At 43.3% G+C, this 26760-nt stretch overlaps 1 protein-coding gene across 1 annotated transcript in view; it reads left to right on the top strand.

Moving 5' to 3' along the window:
* Nucleotides 1-16461: 16461 nt before the first annotated feature.
* LOC128339088 (uncharacterized) overlaps nt 16462-26760 on the top strand; it is a 90498-nt gene continuing 80199 nt past the window's right edge. The window contains exon 1 of the mRNA XM_053282663.1: nt 16462-16919. The gene's annotated coding sequence lies outside the window, so the exon portion shown is untranslated. The remainder of the gene's footprint in view (nt 16920-26760) is intronic.

Here is a 26760-nt window from a genome sequence, read left to right as displayed (position 1 = left end):
TCTGCATCAGCCTCTCCTTTCTACCCCAATCCCTATTATTACATCCCAGCATGATTCACAGCCTCACACCATTTAGAAAGAGGGTTTTTCCACCTTCCTTTGTTGCTGGCAAGTGTGTGTTTGTAAAAAGAAAGAAAAAAGTGGTGTTCAGTTTCCCCTGTTGGGTGCCAGAAAGCAATTTCAGGTCTCCACTAGCAGCATAGTGACTGTGTTTGTGAGACCTTTGGTTTTCGACATGATGGAAACTCATGCAAGTTACCGTGTGGTGCTACAGTGCTCAAATAATAAATGTGTGTGTGAATCAGCTCTTAGTTTTAGAAGCTGCTGTGTATGGAGGACTTGCTTGCAGAACTTCAGCTCTGAACATCTGTTCCGTGTTTAATGGGAAGACACAGGTGCTACGGGATGCTGTGGGACTTTCTATGCTTTTTCTATATTGTGAATATTTCAAACTCAATAAAAACATGGCCTGTAATTTAAAATAATTGATGAGAATTAAGTGGTTAAATTATGTTGAAAATGCATGAAGCCATAGATCTTGCTAGTTTTGCTTTTTAGGATGCAACATCTCTGTCTTTTATTGAATTTATTGAAGTCAAAATTAGTTTCCTGCAAAATATTGCATTTTGTTGTCTCGCTATCACAGAAGCACACTGTGTAGACAGCTGTCAACACCTTGGTTTCCCCATCACTAATGGAGAATGCTTTTGAACTTCCATGTGAGCCTACAGACTCAACTTCATGGGGTCGTTTGGGGTGGGGCATCTCTCTGCTCCTAGTGCTGCCACCTCTTCTTCTCCTAGTAACTGGATGTTGCCCTTGGAAAGAACATGTGGCTGCTTCTCTACAATCCTATAGTCTATCACCTCTATCTCCTCAGGCTGTTCAGCACAGCCATTTCACAGATTACACAGCAACGAACCTTGAGCTGTTTCATTCTCTTGAGCCTACACTCTACTAGGAGCCACAGCCAATTCCCAGTCCCTGGATGAGTGGACCTGCAAATGTGCTTATTGCATTCACACTCCATTTTTAGGTGTGCACTTCAAACATCTTAGGTGTGCACCAAAGCAACATCATGTGTGAAGAGGCCCACAGTTATGGAGACACATCCTCTTCTAGGCAAGAGTATTATGAGTGAGGAACCCATACCAATATTTACAACAGCAACTAGCTCCAATCCTACCAGCCCTCATGACTGCGCACGCAGGCGGGTGGCAGAGAAGGCTCTAGAAGCCCACTGTCCCCACAGATGATCGCTGAGGACTGTCTGGGCGGTAGTGTACACATTGTGTGCCCAGACAGCCTGATGCTGCCCCAGGGAGCATGGTGGCACAGGGGCTGGGATGCATTGTCTCAGCCCCCAGAAATCCCACAATGTGTGCTTTGCATTGTGGGGATCCCCCCTAACACCAGGCAGGTGTCCATCAGTGTGTCAGCACTGGCTGAAAGCAGCTGATGCTGACACATGGTCAAGTAAACACAGCTAAGGGAGCTCTTGCTCCCTTAACCCTGTTTAAGAAGCAGGCTGCCTAGGCGGGTTTGGCACCAAGGCACTGCTGGGAGCTGGTCAGCGTAGAGTTGCCAATTGACCATCATTATGTGGGACGTCTCTCATTTCAGAGACTAAACCTTGGTCCCTATAAGGACATTTTGGTGGCGGAGTGAGCAGCTGCTTATTTTGAGAAGTTTGGGGTTCAAAAGTGGTATAACTTGAATATGTTCTAAATAATAACAATGCTGGCATTATTCAGTAGCATATAATTCAATTAAATATATGCCAATGATACTCAGGCTCTTGATTACCACTGCATACACCTCCAGGGCCCCCCAGCCAGCCCCCTCCCCCCAAAAAAAACTTGGGTCCCTCATTCTGGCAATGAAATGGTGGCAACCCTACCTGCAGGTTCTCACGGGCAGTCAAGCCTGAGCATAGCTGCCCTAGCCCAGTCTTGGCTGCTCATGAGAACAGCCTCCTGGTCTGCACATTGCATTTTTATGCTTCAGTTACTGTTACAGTTGAGTTGGTGGGCTGTTTGCTGCCTTAATCTGCATTGGAGCAGGACCAAAATGGAATGGCTCCAGCTCTACGAAATGAACTGGAGCCCTTAGATTTTGGTCCTGTGCCAAATCAGATTAAACAGGCAAAGAGATCCTCCAAGAAGAAAACATCGATGCCATGGCTATAAAAATGAGAGCAGTGCATTTTGTCAGATTATGATACTATGATGGGTGTTGGAGGAAGCCTCTTCTTGCGAGAGGTCAGCATTCAGTGGCAGAGCGCAAGCTTTGCATGCAGAAGGTCCTGACCCGATCCCTGACATCTCCATTTTAAAAAGGATCAGGTGCAGGGGTGTAGCTATAATTGAATGGAAGGGTTCAAAGAACCTAGGGCCCCCAGCTCCTGAGGCTCCCCTCAGGCTCCCCCTCCCTGTTTTCTTCATTACCTCCCTTACTCTGAGGGGCCACCAGGGAGAGGGGTGAACATGGGCCCCCTCTCCCCTAGCTGTGCCCCTGATCAGGTGATAGGAAGATGCTCTGCTTGAAACCCAGGAGAGCCATTGCAGGTAAGTAAGCAGTACTGGTCTACATAGATCATGGTATGGCTGTTTCCCATCTTTATGGGAATTTAATTTGTTTTCAAAAGGGTGTCAGCGGCTCAAGCCTTCTAGTGCAGTTTCTGATGTGAGTAGACTGATCCCGCTAATCCTCAATCACTGGGGAGTAGATTGTGGTTGGTCATTGGTGAAGAAAAGCCACTCTACACATGCCCAAATACTGGCAAACTCTGGCCTAGCTGAAACAAAGCACTGATGATGCTAGAGACCTATCAGTTAGCTATGGGCATTGCTAGCACCATAGAACTTGAAGACCTGAGCCAACCCCCAGAGGCTCCGTAATCCATTCTTTATGATGTTCTCCAACAACTCAGAAGACAAGTAGGGAATGTGATCCACTTAAGGATGATTCAGGCAACTCTCTTGTGGGCTGGACAGAATGATTATCTCTCTCTAGGAGTACACTATGATGATGACGATGACAAATATTAATATACCGCTCTTCAAACAAAGTTCTCAAAGCAGTTTACATAGAAAAAGAAATAATACATAAATAAGATGGTCCCCTGTCCCCAAAGGGTTCAAAGGTTAAGAAGAAGCGTAAGGCAGATACCAGCATCAGCCCCTGGAGAGATGCTGTGCTGGGGCTAGATAGGCGCAGTTGCTCTCCCAATGCTAAATATAAGAGAACCACCACTTTAAGGTGTCTGCTCAGTTAGCAGAGGTCTAACACCACTTCTGTTCATTAGAATTCTAGTCCAGCCTCACCACAACCCTCCAGGAAACCAGCAGGAAAGGAGGATTAAGGATCATAGATGTGGGCAAGTGAATGACACATCCTCGAATTTATAGACCATCCTTTTGTCAAGGAGGGGGCACAAGAGGTTTCTTTTTCCTCTGAGGGAAAAAGCCTCCTCCCTAGTCAGTAGAGCCTCCTCCCTAGTCACTTGGCGTCAGCCCTGCAGTTAGCTTCAAACAAAAGTAATGTGGCTCCATTCATCTATCTGGGGTATAAATTATACTTCCCTGACATGGAACCAAATTGTAATATATATCTCCACATGTTGCTGCAGAATAGAAGCAGACTAAATTGTTCATAAGATCTGCCTATAAGTCCAGTATGTCTGTGCTGCTGCTTCAGTAAGAGAGCCCCTTTATGCAAATACATGAATAGAACACTTTCAGTGGCCGGCATCCTGGCTACATTTACTAGAGGAAGTCCTATTGAAATCTTTAGAGTATCCTTTAGAGTAGATCCTGTATAGTACTACTGAGTAACTTAGTCAGGTTATCAGCCAGTGTTTCAGAGGAGGATTCTGATATTTGTGAGACTTTCCAGGGCTGAGATCTGCCTCTGAACTGAGCCTTACCATCTGGAGAAACTCATCTAATACTCATACTAATTTTCTCATAGATTAGCACTGTCTCTTTTACTTATTGGTTCAAGCTGTTGGAGATCCAGCTCCAGATGGCATCGACCTTTTGCACCCGTAACCCTAATGACCACTAGGGGCATGGGGAGTAGAGAGAGATAGTTAGGGTCTCCTTCTCTTTTCCTATTTATCTCTGACTCTGTGACCTCTCTATTGATAGAACGTTCTCAGGAATTTCTTGGGAGTGACTTCCTTCTTCTTCTTCCTAGAATGCTTCTAGCTGTCTCTCTGAGAACCATGCTTCTATAGATCTCTCACTGACCAACATGTAGCCAGAGGTTAGATACAAGTCTTTTCTAGGGATGTGCAAACCAGCTCGACATTGAGCAAGTTCGACATCAAACCGTTTCAGTTCAATGTTGAACCGGTTTGGTTTGACGGTCCAGGGTCGAACTAAACCACCCACTGTTCAGTCTGATCCCAGACCGAACACCCCCCGAATGTTCGGGGGGGTTGTGAATGTTTTGCAGTGAAATTTTTTTTAAAGTTTTGCAGTGTTAAAATAATAATGATTTTTTTTAACCTTACTCCCTTCCAGGGAGTTGCTGGAGGTGGGGGTGGGGTCCATAGTTTCCCCTCCCCCCACAGGCTTTATTTATGCCCCCCTCCGGCTGGTTTTTGGCTGGTTTTTGACCTTCTCCCAGTGGCACAGTGGCCATTTTGGAGGCCACACGCCTGTGTGATTGGCCTCTGCGAGGTCTGGGCCATGCAGAGACCAATCTCACAGGCGCGCAGCCTCCAAAATGGCTGTTGCGCCACAGGGAGGCCCAAAAGTGGCTGAACGGCCAAACAGCTAGCCGAACTGGCTGGGGGGGCATAAGTAAAGCCGGTGGGGGAGGGGGAACCTCCATGGACCCCCCGCCACCTCCAGCAACTCCCTGGAAGAGAATAACGTTAAAAAAAAATTTTTTTACACTGCAAAATGTTTGCGGAAACCCCCCCCCCGAACCGAACTGGAGGTGGGGTTCGATGGGGTGCCGGACCAAACTGGCCCAGTCGGGTTCGAGTCCAGTCCAGACTCGAACCGAACCGGGCCAGCCGGTTCTGTACACATTCCTAGTCTTTTCCTAACATCATGTACTTCTGAATATTTATTTTATTATTATTATTTTTACATTTATATCCCGCTTTTCCTCCAAGGAGCCCAGAGCGGTGTAATACATACTTGAGTTTCTCTTTCACAACAACCCTGTGAAGTAGGTTAGGCTGAGAGAGAAGTGACTGGCCCAGAGTCACCCAACTAGTTTCATGGCTGAATGGGGATTTGAATTTGGGTCTCCCCGGTCCTAGTCCAGCACTCTAATCACTACACCACGCTGGCTGAATGAAGTAGATTAGTTTCACCTTACATGAATCTCCATGCTTATTATTTACAAGCTATTGCCCTTGAGACCCTGTTAACTTCTGCTGTAATGGGAGTGAGTTAGCTCCTGAAATACCCTGCTATATGAGTAATTACCTCCAACACAAATAACCCACACACAAACACTATGGAAAGAACTATTTTGAATTGGAGCATTTCTCAAGAATGGCACACATACAAGATGCATTGTCTTCAGGTTCTCAGGTAGTCTGAAACTTCTTACAAATCCTCTTTATTTGGTTTACTTAATCTTTCAAAAATCATAAGTGAAAAGCAAAGGAAATCTTTTTGGCTGAATTAATCAGTATGATTGATTTTTCTCCTCCCTTAAGACTGAGCTGATCTTGTGGTAGCAAGCATGAATTGTCCCCTTTGCTAAGCAGGGTTTACCATGGTTTGCATTTGAATGGGACTATGTGGGAGTCCCATAATTCCTCACCAACCACAAGGGTTCCATTCCAGAAAAATCTCACAGTTGGTGAATTTGTGGTTGGTGAGCCATTAAAAAGCATTAGACACAAGGTTAGGGGAATCATGGTTGCGAAAAGTCTGAAAAATAAAGAAAAAATGCCCCCCAAGTTGCCAAAAAAAATACCCAGAATCCCTTGAAATCACCAAGAGTCAGCAAGAGGAGTAAGGGGAACTCCCTGAAACCACCCCAATTGTGGAAACACCCCCCCCAACCCAAAATCACAAACAATCTCACCAAACCATGGATACTCTGGTTGCAGTTGGCGAGACCTGTCACAATTTCCCATTTGCGGATACTCAAAACCACAGTTGGGAAAACTGCAGTTGGCGAGGCATGACTGTATTCCTCTTAGGGGATGGGGCCACTCTGGGGAAGATCCCCTGCATGCTTGTGTGTACTGTGCAGAAGGTTCCAAGTTCCCTCCCTGGCAGCATCTCCAAGATAGGCCTGAGAGAGATTCCTGCCTGCAACCTTGGAGAAGCCGCTGCCAGTCTGTGTAGACAATACTGAGCTAGATGGACCAATGGTCTGATTAGGTACAAGGCAGCTTATGTTCCTATGAGAAAATATCCTTGCTCAACTCTTCTTAAAGAAGCTTTCTCTTTGCTTTTCAGTTATGGTTTTTAAAGATAAACTAATACAAATCAACATGATTTGTGAATTTGCTGAGACGTTTCAAGCAAAATGCCCTATCAGCTACATATCCCCCAGTTGGCACTGGGGGAGATTTCCTTACATTCACGACTGTTTCTTCTGCAACCATCTGTCACACAAGTATCAACATGCCAAGATATTTATGCTCCATACATTTTGCAGCCCCAATATTGTCTCCATGAATATAAATTAAATGCTCTCATGCTTGCTGCTTTTCACCTTCTTCCTTATGCTTCCAGATGCTCACACACAATTAATTATTCTGCAGCTTGATACAGTTTACAGCAAAATGTAATTACATCAGTATGTACTTTCTTGCATAAAGAAATAGCTGCAAGGACCTATGAAGAGCTGTTTTTTTGTGTGATTTGATTTTGTTTTCTGAAAGATTCTTTTCACTGGAATATAATTACCCATCACAGAGATGGGAGAGAACAGGAAATATCTCGTTAAAAAAACAGCCCTGTGAGTTTATGGCTGATTACTGTGAATGGGTCTATGACTCTGGATTTGCCTAAAGTAAAGCCTGATTGAAAACAGGGATTTGATAATAGAATGTTAATGTTTCTTAATGATTGCGGATGGAGCCCTGTATGGGCAATTTCACTTGCAGGAGAGGGTCTCAGACCAGTGCTCTGCCTGTATGTGTATGCGTGGCGGTGTGGGGGTGGGTGGGGAGGTTTTTTAACTGAAACAGATGGAAGACCAGAGGAACAGAGAGGGAGAGGGAGAGAAAGAGAGTGAAGTTTCTAGCTGGAGATATCTAGAAACTGGGGTACAGTTGAAGGTGGGTTCTGCACAAGTTGCTGTCTGGAAATCAGATGCAGGCTGCAAATACACAAATAAGTGTAGTTGTCTTTAGTATGCTCTGCTCCTATATGTGAAAACAACACAAATAAGACAAAGACACCAGCTGATAACTTTTTGACTTTAATAAAAGCACTGGTGCAATGCCACTACCTCTGAAAAGTTCAACTAACTCAGCTTCACTGCTGGCTCAACAGTAGGGGAAATTTTCAGCACCTCCCCTGTCCCAGGAAACGCTCTGTGCCATGTCAAAATATTCCCCTGAGGGTCACACAGCCCACAGGGACATATATTTCAGGTGATATAGAGAGATTCCAGAAGAAGGAAGGTCATTGAAATTCCCTCCCCACCACACACACACACACACACACACACACACACACACACGCATCAGTGCTGCATTAGTCTGGAGCTGTACCTTCATAAGTGGTCTCTTGTTCAAAGAGGAAATTTAATATTGTGAAGCTGTCCCTCAGATTTCTAATCACTGGAGGTAATGGGGAGTGTGTAACAATAGGTACCTCTACCTATTATCTCCTTGAGCTTACAACAGATGTTCCATATGTGGTCATTTCCTCCATTGCTATACCTAAACACACTTTCAAAGGAAAGAAATGTTATAGATTTGAGTTCATCTGCTTTTCTTTGTACAGTGTGTTGTGATACTGTTCTATTTGTGACCTGATAATATCAATATTTATTTTTATAGCACACTTCTGGCACAAAAATGATGGACAATAATTTCCCACATGGAAAGAACAAGAAACACAGGAAAAGAGGCAAGCATTGCCTGTGGGAAAGAAAATGAATGGATATAATAAACATGAAATGATCCAATTTTGTCTAATGAAACTTCTAATGACTGCCCCAGCATGATACAAGATCTTCTCAGCATAAGGCTGTCAGAACATGAGAAAAATGCACAATATTACAGAATATCTTCATGTGTTCTAACCAGGCAGCAGCTTAAAGAATTAGGTGTACAAGTTCCAGCACTGGCATAAAAGGAAAAGCCTGCTTTTCATTCCGCTGCAGGGATTCAAACCATGTCAAGGAAGTGTGGTGCAGTAACTGTCATGAATGCTGCCAGCAATTCTGGTGTGAATCCAGTTCCCCTACTGGCAGCTTTTTCAAGGGAGAAGAGGTGGAACGTTTATAGAAATGGGGCAAGTGTCAGAATGACCTAATAAATAGCATCCTTCATGTTTCTACTGTATCTCACTTCAGTTCAATGCACATTCACAAAGTGACGTGTCTAAATAATTTAAATTCATAGAACTTACCTTCCAAACATACGTGAAATTGAAATCAGTTGAAATCCATGGAATGTGTGCCAGAGTAGCATAGCCACAGCAGAGGCATATAGCAGCTTTGGGGGGTAATTTTCGATGTGAAAATGGTGCAATAGCTCCTCACTCTGTGGTCCCCCTGCCACTGCAGTGATGTTGTTGTTTTTAATGAGGCACTTCCAATAAGAAGCACATCTCTTACCAATGCAAGTCGGTGTACATCAAGTTTTACCCGTAACTTGTAAATACATATGTTTTATTATTTTCTTGTTTACACAGTCAGACAGGTGTTATTGACTGGTTTGTTTTATCCAGACATCAAGTCCTTCCCAAGGACCTAGGATGGCTGAACCTGAATTTTATTGTCCATGTTGTTGTTGTTATAGATATCGTCGCAGAATATAGGCTGTTCCCAGTAAAGTTGCTTTTTGTAATTGGCTGATGGTGATTTCTGTGGCCCCTATGGTGTTGAGGTGCTCTTCAAGGTCTTTTGGGACTGCACCCAGGGCACCAATTACCACTGGGATTATTTGGGTCTTTTTCTGCCACAGCCTTCCAATTTCAATTTGTAGATCTTTGTATTTGGTGATTTTTTCTATTTCTTTTTCTTCTATTCTGCTATCCCCTGGTATTGCTATGTCGATTATTTTGATTTGTTTTTCTTTCTTCTCAACTACAGTTCTGTCTGGTGTATGGTGTGGCAGATGTTTTTCTGTTTGTAGTCAGAAGTCCCATAATATTTTTACATCTTCATTTTCTTCAACTTTTTCAATTTTATGGTCCCACCAATTCCTGGCTACAGGTAATCTGTATTTTTTGCAGATGTTCCAGTGTATCATCCCTGCTACCTTGTCATGCCTTTGTTTGTAGTCAGTCTGTGCGATCTTTTTACAACAGCTGATTATTATTATTATTATTATTATTACATTTATATCCCACTCTTCCTCCAAGGAGCCCAGAGCGGTGTACTACATACTTGAGTTTCTCTTTCACAACAACCCTGTGAAGTAGGTTAGGCTGAGAGAGAAGTGACTGGCCCACAGTCACCCAGCTAGTTTTATGGCTGAATGGGGATTTGAACTCGGGTCTCCCCGGTCCTAGTCCAGCACTCTAACCACTACACCATGCTGGCTCACTGTTTCATCTGCTTCTTTACAAAGGTGGCACTTGCTGTTTGTTGTGGATTTTTTGACTTTTGCTCTTATTGCATTTGTTCTTAGTGCCTGGTTTTTTATTATTATTATTATTATTATTATTATTATTATTATTATTATTATTTCAATTTCTACACCGCCCTTCCAAGAATAGCTCAGGGCAGTTTACAAAGAGAAACAATAAATAAATAAGATGGCTTCCTGTCCCCAAAGGACTCACATTGTAAAACGAAACATAAGATAGACGCCAGCAACAGTCACTGGAAGTACTGTGCTGGGGGTGGATAGGGCCAGTTACTCTCCCCCTGCTAAATAAAGAGAATCACCACGGTAAAAGGTGCCTCTTTGCCCAGTTAGCAGGGGTGCGTAAACCCATGTTTATGGATTTCTGGTGTAGAAGTCATCATGATAGCAAATATGTATGACTAACACAATAACCTCATTAGGCAGCAATAAAAACATTATGAGAAAGTATTAGTAATACACCTGTAATTGAAATGCTAATGTTATTTTGGACTTTCTTAGTAAACTAATCATATACAAATCAATAGGATATCACCAGAATCATTCTAACAAAGACGGCAACTTGCACAAGAACTGATATGTGTACAGTAGCACACTAAGACAAATTTTAGGTGCCAAATTCTAGAAAACGCAGAGCACCTGGTAGAAATTAGGGGTGTGCATGAACCGACTGGCATGGTTTGGTCTGAATTCAGACCAAATTTGGACCGAACTACGAGGCTGTGGACTGGTTTGGTTGAACCAATTGGCTGGGCCAGTCGGTTCAATGAACCAGCCTGAACCGGTTCGCAGTGATTCACAACTGAACTGCTCAAACCAGCCCTGTTCACAGTGGTCCAGTTCTGCACATCCCTAGTGGAAATGCTACGGATAATACTGCTTATATTCTGATCTATGACCGTAATAAAGTAAAGAAAAGTAAGCTACTTAAAGTAAGCTACAGATAATAAGAGGTTTTGAATATGGACCCAATCAGCAAACATTAAAGCCATGATGTTAAAAAGGTAACTGTGGAAGAGATACAGTTCCTTAAAGAATAGCAAATTATTTGCTTAAGAGAGGGATAAAGTTATTCAAAATCTAGTTTCTGAACTGTAATAGCTGCAGGCAAAACTGAAGGCACAGTTAAAATGTTGTAGAAACATACAGTCACAGCCTACATACGGACGAACTGGATTTGCACCTCTAAAATTTATCTGGGGTCCTTACCATTTGAGCATTCTCTCCTAGTCTAAGTATTAACTTTATGCCAGGAAACACTGTAGAGAGTTGGAGGGGAGATTTGTTTATCTATGCCAGTGGCAGCTGAAGTGCACAGGTAAGGAGAGCACTGCTAATTAATACTGTCTGGAGACATAAAGTTAACATTCTAAATAAAGTAGTTTATGTATGAGATCCATCAGGGAGATAGATAAGCCTACGTGCCTAGCTGGTTGCTACATACAGGAAGAAGGGAAAAAAGAAGACAGAAGTCTCTCCAGTTAAGAGAAAGAAACCTGAGAATATCAGGTCAACAAGGGAATCAGAGAACAGAGACAGCATGATCAGAGATGGAATGCCCTTACTAGCTGTCTCCACTCCTAATGTCCTTAGTGGTCAATAGGGTTGCTGGTGCTGAGTCGATGCCATCAGGAGCTGCATTTTCCAGCAGCAAAAACATCCTGCTTTCTCAGTGTAGTCAGTTTTAGAACATGTTTGTATTGGCGTTTGCAGAGGGTTTCATCAAATTTAACTAAGTTCTGGCCCAGCTGGATCCATGTTTAAGCAAACATGTATGTCAAAAGAGCCAGGAGGAATGACATAGCTTTCAATTTGAATGTTATATCTCTTCATGCCGCTTCATGCCTCTTACAATCAGCTCTTTTGGCAAATATTTCATTCCCAGCACTTGGTAAAAGAAAATAAACTTGCTCCTATTATTCCTAACACGCTAATCATGCACGATCATGTGAGATAGTTTGTTCATTCTTAAATCCTGCATATTGAACATAAAGATAGAACTCCTCTTGGCTCCTTTGATTCATTTCTTCTGATCTCTGTTAATTGGCTATTTGGTTTGTACAGAAGGAAAAAGAGCATCCTGTACAGGCTGTTCTGAGACATTTGTTCATCAGAGACATTTCCAATATGTGGAAATAGGGTGAGGAAATTGAAACAGGCAAACTATATATCTCACTGGGAAAAGAAGATGAAACCCTACCACAGAAATACTTGGAAATGTAGGTATTTTCTTTTCCCATATAGTTCATTTCATGACTATAAAATCTGGCTGCTCTCTTGGGCATCATTTTAAACAAGTGGAGATAAAAGTTAACTTTCATCATGCAGTGATGTGAGTTTAAAACATTGTTAGAAAGCTTATAATGTACCCATTATACATCCTTCTTATACAGGGCTGCCAACATTGACTGAAGCGATTCCTGAAGAATTTTCCTCAGTATTTTACACAATATCAAGCCATTAAAATCTCTGGGATTGCTTTCCCAGAGATTTTAAGTTAAGTTGATGCTGATTCTGGAGATTCCAGACCAATCTTGGAGGGCTGGCAACCCCTATCCTTTTGCCATCTGTGCTGCATATGCAAGAAAATACAGCTCGGTTCTAGCTCATGAATAATGTGAGTGCATAGTCCTAATCCAGGCTCTTTCTGTGAGTCCTGTCCAAACAGAAAGGCTCACCTATTAGTACTCCAAGGTACTGAAAGGGTTTCTGCCCACTTGACAAGATCATCAGAGGAGTCTCCTGCTATGTGTGCTGACAGTGAGAGGTTTGGTTGTTGAGTATGTGGGACGGGGCCTTCTCAGTCATTGCCCCCAGGCATTGGAAAGCTCTCCTGGCTGGCATCTGCTCTTAAGTCTTCATGACAGTTTTTAGGAAGCAAGTAAAAATGTGACCCAGCCCTCTTTATGTATTATTGTTTTTAATGGGGTTTTAAACTTTTAAATAGAGATATTATATTTATATGTATATTATCTGTACCTTTGTATTTTAATTATGCATTGTTTTAATTATACTGTAAACTGCTTTGAGATAATGTTTAATGAAAAGCAGTATATAAATCAACCAATCAACCAACCAATCAATCAATTTTCCTAGGGAATGTCCCCTTTTCAGGGTTGCCCAGTGTTTGCTTATTAAAAGAGGCTTGCATCTCCTGAAAAACACTGCCCTCTGACCTTGAAAGCATTACTGATGTGTGGGGATTCTCTATGGCAGTGAGCAAAATCCACTCTGTATCTTCTCAGAGGTATTTTAACCTATTCTTGCTTTAGATGTTTTAAATCAGTTGCCAGATCTGGGGCCTGCTCACACAAATTAAATTTTGGAGATTCACCAAAATTGCCAGCTACATATCTGCCGCTAAACAGATGACTTATCCAGATGTTGACCCTTTGGATGCTCTTTTTTTGCAGAGCAGACGTTTTGCGCAATGTCAGTACATGGCATCTGGCTATGGTAGCTTTTGCCACAGAAGCAGCACCAAGTTGCCCTGTTGCATTGGCACAACCACCACAAGTTATGGTGACACCGGATGGGTATCACAACACAGCATGCCACCCTTTGCACATTGCTCACAGGATCAAGACATTTTAATTTTAGGCCTTTTTAGGACTTTCCAAAACTGCTGGAGAGAAACCACTTCATCAAGTCATAGCTATACAAGACTATAAAATGGTGTTTTTTTTTTTTGTTTTACTATCTACAGGTTCCTCTAACAAAAGAGGGTTGTTGTTTTTCCCCATTGTGTGTCTTAGAAAGGAAGCAAAGCAGAAAATTAATCAGTAACATAACAGGCACATTGTCTGAGAGAGATTCATTAGAAAGTAGTTTCAAGGGTGTTCATTGTTTTGAGATTAAACAATGTTATCAATCATTAGCAACATAATAAAGCTAGTGGGTTCTTAAATGGACTGCATTCCTATTTTCATATCATTAAATTAAATATATAACCAAGCCATGCTACCTGCAATGTTGTTTCCATACTAATCTTATGCAAGCAACGAATACTAGTCTCAGCTGAAATTGGCAAATGTTGGAATGATGGTGAATGTAGTGAGCACCATTGGCAACATTGTGCTTACAGCTTGCTGTACTCCTAGTCCAGGGATCTTCACTATTTTTCAAGCAGGCACCACCGAACAACCTAGAGCCACTTCCCAGTGTGCTGACCTCTGCACAGTATTACACTTTTCTCAGTGCTGGTGGCGAGCTGGGAGGATCCTTTAAGCAAGATCCTCTCTTCAGAACTCTAGAGGACAGCCCTGGGAAAAGCTCCTCAGCAGTCTGTGCACACCTTCCAAGACAGTGCAGGGGCTCAAGAGGGCTCCTTTTCCCTTAAAGGAGCCCCACCAGTGCTGCGTAAAGTACGGCACTGCACGGTGGGAATGGTCGCCTCTACATGGTGCCAGAGTGTTCAGCTTTGGGCAAAGCTTCACACAGGCCCAATAAACAATTAGCCACACTTAGGGTTGAAGGGGGCCATTTTTATACCACCCAAAACGCAAGTTCTCTGGGCGGTTTACAACAAAACAATACAAAAACCCAATAAATAGATTAAAACATTTCAACAATTAAAATTTAAAATGTTAAAACTGTTAAAACACAATTAAAACAATATCAAATTAAAAGCCTTGGTGAACAAATGCATCTTGACTGCCCTTTTAAAAGTTGTAAGAAATGGGGGGGGCCCCTCTTATTTCAGCAGGAAGTGTGTTCCAAAGCCTCGGGGCAGCAATGGAGAAGGCCTGTCTGTCCCTGAGTAGCCACCAGACGAGTTGGTGGCAGGCAACTGCAGACGGACCTCTCCAGATGACCTCAATGGGCAGTGTGGTTCGTAGCAAATAAGACATTCTCTTTAATACCCAGGACCCAAGTTGTTTAGGGCTTTATAGGTTATAACCAAAACCTTGTACTTTGCCCGGAAATTTATCGGCAGCCAGTGTAGATCTTTTAAAATCGGAGTGATAAGGTCTCTCTGAGATGACCCAGAGACCAACCTGGCTGCTGCATTCTGGACTAACTGCAGTTTCCGGATTATGTACAAAGGCAGCCCCACATAGAGCACATTGCAGTAGTCAAGTCTGGAGGTGACCAGCAGATGTACTACTGTTCTGAGGTCATTTATCTCAAGAAACGGGTGCATCTGGTGTATCAGCCGAAGCTAATAAAAGGCACCTCTGGCCATGGCCTTAACCTGGGACACCAGGGAGAGGTTTGTGTCCAGAAGGACCCCCAGTCTGTGTACCTGTTCCTTCTGGGGAAGTGTAACCCCATCCAGAACTGGCAGCTAAAAATCATCTCCTGAGTTCCGACCCCCGCACAATAAGTACCTCTGTCTTATCTGGATTCAGCTGGATTACAATGTAGAACACTATTTTATGCTCTAGTCCAGTGAGGTGATCTGCATGGCTTCCATGTGCACGTCCCCTGCTCCACTGAGAGCCAAGCACACAAATGGACACTGTGCTTGCAAATGACCGGATTCAAGACTGGATCTTGAATCAAGGACTCCTCTCTCCTTGAGTAGTTCCCAACAGTGAGTTTGGAGCTGTGCATGTTGTACCAAACAGATGAATAACATGGCCAGCTTCAACTTGTACATATAGAGGACTTAATCTAACCCTTTCTTTTCCCAATGTGGGTTGATGCAAAATGAGGGCCCCTATAGTCCTCTTAAGCAGCCACTGGCACTATGAAAATTGACACCAACATGCACAGGAAGACACAGGCAATCCATTGCTACAGGCATGTGTCTCTGGACCAGGCTCTGTATTTTAGTATCCAGATGGACCTACCCATTGATTACACAACAAATGTGCATTTGTTCCGTACTTCCTGTAAACATCCCCCAAGTGGACTATTGCACGGATATTTCACTTTGCCTATCTTTTGTTCCTGGAAATATGTACCACGTTACTGACCATTGTATTGGATATCTGTGATTAACCTTAGCTCATTGCTGTTGTGATTTTGGATGGAATGTGGTTATACACATGCCATGGAGACTACTGCATGTTCTTTGTGAGATATTTAATGAATAGCAGCACATCCGTCTTCTAACATCTGCATCATTCTACAAATCATTTTCAAGGCTTAATTTAAAAAAAAAAAATCTTAGAAGGCTATGAATTCCTCTTGCTGCATGCCTCTAACATGGATATGCACACCTACAACTCATGAGGTTTTTATCTAAGAGACTCAGCAGTAGTTCTGATGAGCCCACAAGAACCAATATTGTCATACAACCCTACTAGAAAGGAAAACCAGGGGTGTTATCCCTACGTGGAAGGATTTCCCATGGTATAGGGAGGTCATCCTCAATGGACTAGTTTATCAGCCTCTGCATGCTGGGAGATAGGACCAAACAAATTTCAGGCAGGCTAGTAGCTAGGTTAAGTAGCTGTCACTCAATCCCCAGTTCCGGTCCTGTCTCGCTCTGTTAGACAGCTCTTGGTTTGAGCTCTTTTTCTACTTGCTATTTTCAGGCTAATTCAGGCTAGTTCGTTCCTTTATTGTTCTAATTGGAACTTACTAAAGTGATTTTTAATTCACTAATGGGTGAGAATGATTTGTGATTAGACGGCATAGAGTGCCACGAGTTCTGCACATGCCCAGAGTAATAGACGACGTGTCTCGGGTAATCACTCCCTTCCAGATATTCCAGACCAGAGGCAAAGCTCTGGATGTGAAACTAGTTTGTGGGGCCAAGAGCAGAGAGTTCAGATGAAGCCCTGCCCTGTCAAGAAGACTCCCCGCCGCAGCCACTTTCCCTACCGCTGAGCGCGAGCCAGAGAGGAGAGCAGGCGGTAACTACCTAATTGGGTCCGCTAGCGGCCGGGCCAGGCAAATGGCACAATCGCGGCGGGAGAGAGCCATAGCGGCGCGGGAAGCTCGCGCCCGGGCAGAGACCGTCGAAGGCGCTCTTGGCATAGTGTGGGAGGCGGCGGCGGCAGAAGTTGCCGGGGAGCGCCTGCGCGCTGGGGGTCGCTCTTTGCCTCGGCCGTCTCTGACCCCGAGGCTGGCGCCGCCTGCAGCCTGCTTGGTGGCGGCTCGCTGCTCCCTATTTTAGTCAAAGCCTTAACAGCGGCTGGCAAGGGGCCGCGGAAGGACGAGCGCGCGTTTCCAGCAGCGCCCGGAGGGGAAACTTGGAGCAAAGAAGAGCGAGGTAAGAAGAGAAGCAGCCCAGAGGGCTGACGCGGAGGGCGAAGAGGCGGCAGGGAGGGCGAGGCGGGTCTCCCTCCCTCGTCCTGTTTCTGGCGCGGCTGCTGTTGGGAGTCCCTCCTCGCGGGGAGGCAGGAGTGCAAGCGACCTGCAGTGCGCGTTGCCGCCGCTGCCCTAGAGACGCGCTGCCCAGCTCAGGGCTTCAATTTCGGCTGTATTTTTAGCCTCCCAGCCCCTAAACTTGGAAGCCTCGACCCGGCCCCCCCCCCCCCCGACGCCTGGGGCAGCAGTTGCGCTCTCCACGTGCTCAAGAGGCGCTGTCAGCTGCGTGCCTTACTCCGAAGTCGTTGGGTTCTGTCCGTGGGAATGGGATTGACTCTGGCGCGTGAGAGCGCAACCGTCCAGGGCATCCCGAACGTGTCTCCTCGGAAGTTAGGCCCCCTCTGAGTTCCGTGGGCTCGACTCTTTCCATGCAGATCTGCTGCAGAGGGTTGCACTCTTAATCGTGGCGTGGCCCCATCTGGCGCTGGACTCTAGTTCTGGGAATAATCGGCTCCGCGGCTGAGGAGCCTGCCTTGAAAAGAAGCTCCTCTCCTGCGCCGCCGCCCTCTGCCTCCTTTCTCCATTCCCCAGGTCGGAGCTACTGGGTGCCCAGCCTTTTTGCATGCACACGCGTTATCGCTCCGCACCCCTTCGCCCCTGCTCCCCTACCCGGGAGTAGAACTCTTTGCCTCCCGTCATCGTCCTGGCTGCTGAGATATTTCTAGCGCGGGGCAGGAGGATGCCCGCATGGAAAACCACTGGGATCATCGGCCCCTTCCTTCTGCTGCGGACAGATAAAATAGGACTGGTAACCGAGCAGGGCAGACAAAACTCGTTCTTTCTCCCTCCACCACCAGAAACGGGGAGAAAAAACTGAAATGAAGTGCAAGGGGAGAGGCATGGTTTGCAGAGACTGTGGGATGATGGGATAACACAGAGCAAACATTATGTTCATTTGCAGGTTTATATTCGGTTGGGTTTGCGGTGAACGCTCAAATTTGTATCTGTCACTACTATAGACTTCTTAGTTGCCTAGGTGCCTCAGATGTTTCTAGCCCCTGTTGCAGTGTTTAATTTCTGAAATGGGGGAGTCTACCTGAAAGTTGTACTTTTTGACCTTACAGAAAAAGGTGAGGAGGAAAATGCACTTTGTGCATGCTCACAGTCACATGCTGAAGTTGGTCCCCAGTTCTTTATCTGTAGTTCTTAGTTCCCTATTTGAATTCAAGGTGAGGATCAAATCAGAAGAGGGCTTGGATTTATTAAAAATCTGTATCCCAAAATTTCACTTTTTGACTATCCCATGCCTTGTCATAATGGAAAGACTGTCCGTTAGGAGCTGATGTATGTTGTTGACCCGTCCAAAAGACAGTTTATGCACAACACACACTCAAGCGTGGTCCCTCACATTAACATCACAATTACAAGGAACTGGGATATTATTACTTTGTTTTGTTTTGTTTTGGCATGTATATATTGCTTTTCAGGCAGACCTTCCAAGCGGTTTACATAAAATACTGCAGCCAATTGGATAATGTAGCCAATTGCCTTTGGGCCATCCCACATATTCTGTACACACCACCCAGAGGCTGACACTGTGCATTGTTGCCCAGTTCAATCATCTGGTTGAGTACAACATGCCACTCAAGCAGGCTGACCTGCTCCCACAGACTGGAAGCACAATTGTAAATAAGTTGTGGTATATTGTATTCCAAAATCACTCTTTGGACCATCCCAAATCATATGTACCCATTATCAGGAGACTTGCCCTATGGCTTCTGTATTATGTTGCCCAATCCAAACTTCAGTCATCTCAAATCCATAGTTCCACTTTCACCTCCAAATGTCAAGGATTCACATGCTTTCTGCCTTGAATGCACATGCGCTCTGCTATGCCTTGTCCTGGGTTGGTTTCAGTTGCAGCCCAGGTCTATGGATGTTTACTCTGACATTAAGTTCTATTGAGTTCAGTGGGAGTTTATTTCTAGGTAGGTGTGCATAAAGTAGTAGCCATAGTCTCATTTTGCAAGCCAAGGATGAGAGAAGTGACTTGCTGCATTGACTTAAGGAGGGAAATTGAGGCCTCAACCCAGGCCTCTAAGGTCTAGATTTGTATCTTCTGCACTGACTTTATTTATTCACACATAGCTTTTAAAACATAGGAAGCTGCCATACACTGAGTCAGACCATTGGTCAGTCTAGCTTAGTATTGTCTTCACAGACTGGCAGCGGCTTCTCCAAGGATGCAGGCAGGAATCTCTCTCAGCCCTATCTTGGAGAAGCCAGGGAGGGAACTTGGAACCTTCTGCTCTTCCCAGAGAGGCTCTGTCACCTAAGGGGAATATCTTACAGTGCTCACGCACCAAGTCTCCCATTCATATGCAACCAGGGTAGACCCTGCTTAGCTAAGGGGACAAGTCATGCTTTCTACCATGAGACCAGCTCTCCTGGTCTTAATGGGGATTAATATCTGCTGGGGCCTAACTTTTCTAGAAGCTGTGTTATTTGACCTGGAAGCACAGATCCCTGTTCCAAGGTGTATGGTTACTTCCTGGAGAGGGAGATGCACTGATTCAAGGCATTATTTCTTAATATATGAGTAGTTGCATATTGGCAGTGAAAAGGGTCCTTCGATTGGCAGCACAATCAATCCCATTGTATTCAATTGGACTAACAAATTTTTTGTGAGCCTGGATGGTCTTTATGTTGGATGCAAGTTAGGATGAGAGAGGGGGGGAGGAAGTGAGAAGAGGGTACAAATGTAAATTGGAACTTAGTACTATGTAAATGTATAGTAAACATTACTATAAAGCACACTTATTGTAACGGCACCCTTTACCTTTACTTTAAACATTACTGTGAGCTGCCCTGAGACTGTGAAGATGAAGGATATAAATGTTATAAAGAATAGTTATTTTAAATTAGCCCCAGTCAGAAAGGTAGGCTGTTGTTAAAAAGTATGCTTTTATTAAATATGCCACAAATGTCTTAGATATGATGGTTCAATGTAGCCAAGCTTTCGGAGGACATAAGCATTCTAAAATGCAAAATGCCTGTATACCTAAGACAAGATGAATACACTGGTTCTCATCACGAACACAAGGGATTTCTATGGGCAATCTCAAGCAGACAGATTCACAGATTCACAACCAGAGCAGCAACACAACCAGAGGTTGTGTCTCTGGAGTGCCCGTCTTGGATAAAAATTGAGCAAGAACATTGTTCTAGAGAGAGAGATTTGATTGATATTTGAAGCGGTTCCTATTCAGTATTCCGGCCAGGGGTGGTTGGGAGGTATAATGTGGGGATATGTAAACATTTTATAATACCTTTTTCAAAATATGTGCTAAAATGGTGTGCTACTGTAAAGCTTTGCACTACCTTGACAGTGCAAACTAATGTTGCACATGCATCTTCTTTGCCACCACCCACCCCCCTTCATAGAGTTATAGAGAGACAGCCATATCAAAACAGAGTCTTAATGCAGTTTAAAGGACTAACAACTTCAGGTAGTATAAGCAACGGCCCATGCACCATTAGGTGCATGAAGTATTATCCTCAGTTGGCAGGCATATACATGGGTATAGCGAAACAGAACTCGATAAGACCTACCTGTTTAGAGTTTTCTTCCCATCTGCACCTGTGTGCATGAGTCTTGCCAGCAAGGATAGCTCTTCATACATTTGATGTCCATGAAAGCATAGGCTGCAATTAAATTATTAGGCTCTAAGGTGCCATAAAGCATTTGTTGTTTGTAAGAATGTATCAAACAACCTCTTTGGGAATGTGCATCCTCTGTACTTATTTATTCTGCACCGTTTCCACACAATTTGGAGCACTGACCACTTGTGTAGCATTAAACTGTTAGCCAAATTCTCAGAATAATTCTAGTCGGTTTATTGATTATTGTTAAGTGACAACTGATATTCTAAGTACAAGAGAGTAAGTTCACTTCATTAAGAGACAGGATTTGTGACTTGGGTCCTGGAAGATCTGATTCCTTTTCTAAAAACCGGATCTTACATTTTTCATTCTGTTCACTGGAGTACATTGAATAAGAGCACAGTGACTTTATTCTGGGGCTCTTTCTGACCCATAAGTCACATTCCTCTTGGGCAAGTAGTCCCACATAGACACCAGTACAGTAGTATTAATACCCTGCTTGCAGGAATATGCTTTGTGATGTGTTCCTGCCATCCATGCTATGAACTGTGGGAAATTTTAAAGACCAAAATAAGGCCACACATGAGATGGGAGTTGCGAGAGAGTTCATTCTCGGGGTCACAGTTTAAGTGTGTCCTTGGTAATAAGCATGTAACAAAATGATTTGTTAAGCTTTGCTGCATACTGTATAGCTTTTGCTAAAGTTCTCTGTAGTAGTGATAACAAAATGGAGTGGTGCTAATAATAAAGATGATTATGATTAATCAGATATTCTTGCCAGATACTTTTAACTGAAATGTAATACATTCAAAATATATTTAGAAAACAAAAATTAAGAGCCATTTGTTGAGGAGGAAAACAAAGGGGAAGAAAGCATAGGAAATAAGTTGATTTTCCCTAAGTGGAATATCTTACAAAGTCAGCTGTTCTTTTTAGTTTTGTGTACACTGAAACCATCAGTCATTCTGTGTGCTAACATTTTATTTAGAGAACTCTTGTAATATTGAATTTCAGGGACACCTGGTATTGTCGTAAAGATGTCACTAAGGAAATCTGGGATTCAATAATTTTTGCCAGCACTTTGATTGATTGGCATCTACAGAATGAGTACCCAGAATGTTGGGGGCAATATGCTAAATCATTGTAAACCGCTTAGAGAGCTCCGGCTATAGAGCGGTATATAAATGTAAGTGCTATTGCTACAGCATTCTGGGAAAATATAATTTATTTGACATAATATGGAGCAAGTCCACTTTTTGTAGAGTTTATATTAAACAGTCGAAACAGAATTAGAAAAGCTGAACTGCTGCTTTTCTAGGTGACTGTGATGTATATAATGAAGTATATCCAGTTACCTCATTTCTAGGCAACTACTTTATGAATCACTTCAGTATCATTTGGAGTTGTCTTCACCCTTGTAATTTAGTTCCCTCTTCCTGGAAGACTGGGAGATTGGGCATGCTTACTGCTACCTGAGTGAAACTCAAGTACAGTTGCACTCAACTCTTCTTGAATTGCACCGCCTGGAGATTTTTCAACCACCTAGAGATTTCTGTATTAGGCGGTATAGAAATTCAATAAATAAAATAAATTATACATCAGTAAATAAACTACAGAAACAATGGGCAAGACTATATTCTGCAAATGTGTGCATGTGCTGCAAAACTCCAGAATTTAGTATAGGATACAGAATTCAGCTTCCTGAGAATCTGAGCTTCCATATTTAAGGTTGTTTAAAAAGCATGTTTCTGGCCCTTGTGAATATGAAAACAAGCTTGAAAGTTTGTAGGTAATGCCTAGTGAACGAACTCTCAGAAGCCAGAAAAGTGACCAAATAAGGTTCCTCCATTGGTCAGGAAGTTAACTTCTTTACTGCACCTCTTTGCTGCTCTTAATAAATAAAAGTAGAATAAGATTTCAATCCTAAACACACTGGTTGACAGCCAGACTAACATCAGATGTGCTGAAAACCATTTCATGTGTGCAGCTCAGACACAATTTTCACTGATTCAAACCCCCACTTCCTAATGCAGCCCTCTGTGCCTTCCAAAAATAAATCTCTGAGGTACTACAACCTTCAGGAACATATTTTTTGGAGGCACATTGGGCTGTACTGCAAAAGGAAGGGGAAATTGGCAAGGATAGCTCCTCTCCTGTTGGGTGTGCAAAACCTTTTTTAGTGCACAAAACAAAACATTAGTCTGGAGCCACTTACTAAAGAGAGAGACCTATTGTGTACAATGGAAATTACCTCAGAGAAAACATGCATAAAATTGCAATGTGAAGTATGCAAATCAAGTGGATATATGCTTGTTAATTCATAAAGATCACATCATTCACCCTTTCCTTGTACAGAATTTAGATTGCTCTGACCAGGATAGATGTAGCAGAATTGTTGGCAAATGCGGGCAGAGATGCTTTGGTTTAGGATGTCAGTTAATTTTCATATAAATGTTTTTATTTATGAAAATGTTTATTTTCATATAAACATATAGGATTTCTCTGAGGCCTGTCCCTTTGCTAGATCTAATACTATCCCTTTGCTAGATAGTTGTTTAAATTATTTTGGCAGAGAAACTTGAAGGCTCTGATACAGGCCATCTTGCAAATCACCACTCTCTCGCCTACACAGACTAAGAATTGCTTCCGCAATACCAGGCATGGAACTGACACAAAAGTGGTTCCAAATTCCAAAGTGATTGATGAAGATATGTCTGGGCAGGTGGGCTGGTTATGTTGGTGCAGGGATGTAGCTATAATTGAGTGAATGGGTCAAAAGAATCCAGGCCCCCAGCTCCTGAGGCCCCCCCAGGTCCACCCTTCCCTATTTTCTTCATTATCTCCCTCACTCCAAGAGGTGGCCCGAGAGAGTGGTGAACACGAGCCCCCTGTCCCCTAGTTATGCCCCTGTGTTGGTGGGTTTTAATAGGTTACAATTCAGCAATTAGCATAAAGGTTGATATATTTTTTAAAAAACAAGTTCTGGTAACTAATCTGCCTACTATAACAACAACAACAATTAATAATAAAGCCACTAATATTAATAAAGCCATTAATATTAGCCACCCCATCGCAAATTGTTTTCTGGTGGCTCACAACACAGCATTAAAACAAAAAGTAGAAACACATAACACATGGAATCACAACACACCAAAATATACAAAGTACAATACAAAAAAATTACAAAACGTTTTTAGTCAGTTTTAAAAATGAGATTTAAAAACCAAAATTTAAAAAGCCTGTGTGAACAAAAAGGTCTTTACCTGGCATCTAAAAGAACAAAGCAATGAAGCCAGGTGAACCTCATTGGGTTTATGGCTATTCTATAAATGGGGTACAACCACCAAAAGATCCTCTCAACCTACCTCAGCTCATTTGGCAGGGGCACTCAGAGCAGGGCCTCCGAAGAAGATCTTAAAGTCTGAGTTGGTACATAAGAGGCAAAGCACTCTCTTACGTAACCCGGTCCCAAACCATTTAGTTTTTTAAAAGTTAAAAACAGTTTGAATTGGGCCCGGAAATGGGCTGACCAACTTTCCTTTCACTATAATCTTAATTTATAATTACTATTCTCACAAGTTAGCCCACTTCAGCCTTAAACATTAACACATCTGCCATTTTGAATTAGGGTGGATGACATCACAAACTACACCGTTGAGGTGTTCCCATATGTCCCTACAGCTGTAGCAAATTTGTTTCCATTTGGTTAGGTGGTCCACAAGTTAGCGCACTTGCTCCTCAAATGTTGATGCACCAACTATCTTGAACTGGGGTGGATGACATCATCACAAACTACACAGTTGAGGTGTCCCTACAACTGTTCCAGATTTGCACCAAATTAGGTCCAAATTGGTTAGGTGGTCCACAAGTTAGCCCACCTGCACCTCAAATGTTCACGTGTCTGCCATCTTGAATCGGGGTGGATGACATCATTACAAACTACACCCTTGAGCCGTCCCTACAGCTGTAGCAAATTGGAGTGGATGACATCATCACAAACTATGCCGCTGGAGTGTCCCTACAACTGTTCCAAATTTGGTTCAGATCAATTAGGTGGTTCACAAGTTTACCCACTCGTGCCTCAAACATTCATGGATCTGCCATCTTGAATTGGGCGGGATGACATCATCACAGACTATGCCATTGAGCTGTCCCTATGTGTCCCTGCAGCTGTACCCAATTTGGTTCATATTGGTCCAGGCATTGCAAAGTTGATGGGAGGAGCATGGGGACACATAGACACGGACACACACACAGAACGTTGGATGATCTCAAAAGCTTACTTTCCTTAAGGAAAGTAGGCTAAAAAATAAACAGTACTATAGCTGTTATTATCCTATAGAATTCTGCATCAACATAGTTCTCTGTAAAATGGAATGTTTTGCAGATTCAGGTCCTAGCAGTATGTCTTCTCTTAAGGCAGGGTTTCACAATGTTGGACCCCCAGATGCCAAGGCCTTTGTGACTGGAGATGATGGGAGTTATAGCCCATGAGTATCTGGGGACCCAAAGGTGGAAACCCCTACCTTAAGCGATGGTCCTTTTTCCAATTTTTTAAAAATAAATTCAGCCAAAACGGTTTGTATAGCTTCACCTATATCTGAGCTTAGACAGAAGGCCTTCAGAACTGACCTTACTTTCAGGTTTACCCTCCTGTGAGTCATGCTAAATCCACCCACTGTATCTGTTAACTAATTGTTTTCCGGCGGTTCTATTCTTAGTTCAGCTTTTTAAAAGACTTTGGTTTGGGGAGGTATAAAAATCCATTAAATAAATAAATAAACTACCAGATCATTCCCTTTACTACGTAAGTGAATCAACCTCCTCAAGTTTCAACAGCATCCATTATATTGCAGGAAGCTGTGATGTTCCAGAGCAGATGCCACTTCACAAAATGCAGAGTGTCCATAGTAGCCCTGGCTTCCAGTAACTCCACAGAGTAGAACTATCACACAAAATATTGCTCAAGTACTTGTAACTATGTTGCAGCTCATAGCGATCTTTGAGTAACTTCTTGGGACGATCTGGATGTATTCATTATGTGCTGTTCAGCAATGTGCATTTTATAACTATTATTAAGAGTTGATGTTGCCAACTGCCTGCAAGTTTTGGTTGAATTAGCAGCATTCTGCTAATTCTGAGCTAACTCTAATAATAGAGTAAACCGGGCTAGACGAATGTTTGCCCCACTTTTGTGGCAGGAGAGTGTTGATAGGTAGATTCAGTATTGGTGTTTGGCTGGAGGGGCATTTGGGGTGGCGGGGGTGGGGGTCAAGGAAAAGCCCTTCAGGATTTTGGTGGCCTGGAGAGCTGGGAATGGCCCTCACTCGGTTGAATTAGCAGCATTGTGGTTGACTTTTGTTTGAATTAGCAGCATTGTGCTAATTCAGAGCTAATAATATTTCAAAGAATTGTTATATCATGGCTTTCATACTGGTTCATGTTACTTACTTTCCTTAGAAGTGGGATGTTCTAGGGTAGCGTTTTGTATCCTTGTGAGGGCAATGTATTGGAAAAGTGTATGTAGCTTTTGCTTATTTAGAGATATACAAGGCATTGGGGAGCAGGTAGGCATCTAAACAAATGGTGCTAGTCTGTGAAGCAGTGTCAATTCCCAAAAGCAACAACATGCTCTTCTTTCTAGTCCACAGCAGAACTCAGTCGATCACATTCATATTAACAAAGCACCAGTGCTATGGGAGAAGTGCTGGTGAAGCACAAGTGCTTCTGAAGAGTTCAATATTAATGCTGCTCTGGTGCTTGTGGGAGGTGGGGGAGTGAATTTTGACAGTCTCCGCTTCCCCCGAAGCCATCCAAGAATAGGTCCCTGAGGACTGCATAATGCTTAGGGACATATTTTGGGTGGTACAGAAGCACTTCCTGTGGACAGGCAGGTTGTTGAAATTAGAGATGTGTACAAAACCACCTGGTTCGAGTTTGAACCTTGAAAAAAAAAAGTATTTATTTTTATTTTTAAACTTACTCCCCCCCCCAGGAGCTTCTCCAAGGTGGCAGGGGGGCAGTGGAGTTTGCCCCTCCCCCGCCGGCCTCCTGGGGAGTTAAAACCTGCCTGGTTTGGGTGTCTTTGGCCCTTTTCGGGCCTATTCCCTGTTGCAGCAGCCATTTTGGAGACCGCCTTT

The sequence above is a fragment of the Hemicordylus capensis genome, chromosome 1, assembly GCF_027244095.1.
Source record: "Hemicordylus capensis ecotype Gifberg chromosome 1, rHemCap1.1.pri, whole genome shotgun sequence".
In the NCBI taxonomy this organism is placed as follows: Eukaryota; Metazoa; Chordata; class Lepidosauria; order Squamata; family Cordylidae; genus Hemicordylus; species Hemicordylus capensis.
This window is presented reverse-complemented; position numbering and strand designations above follow the sequence as displayed.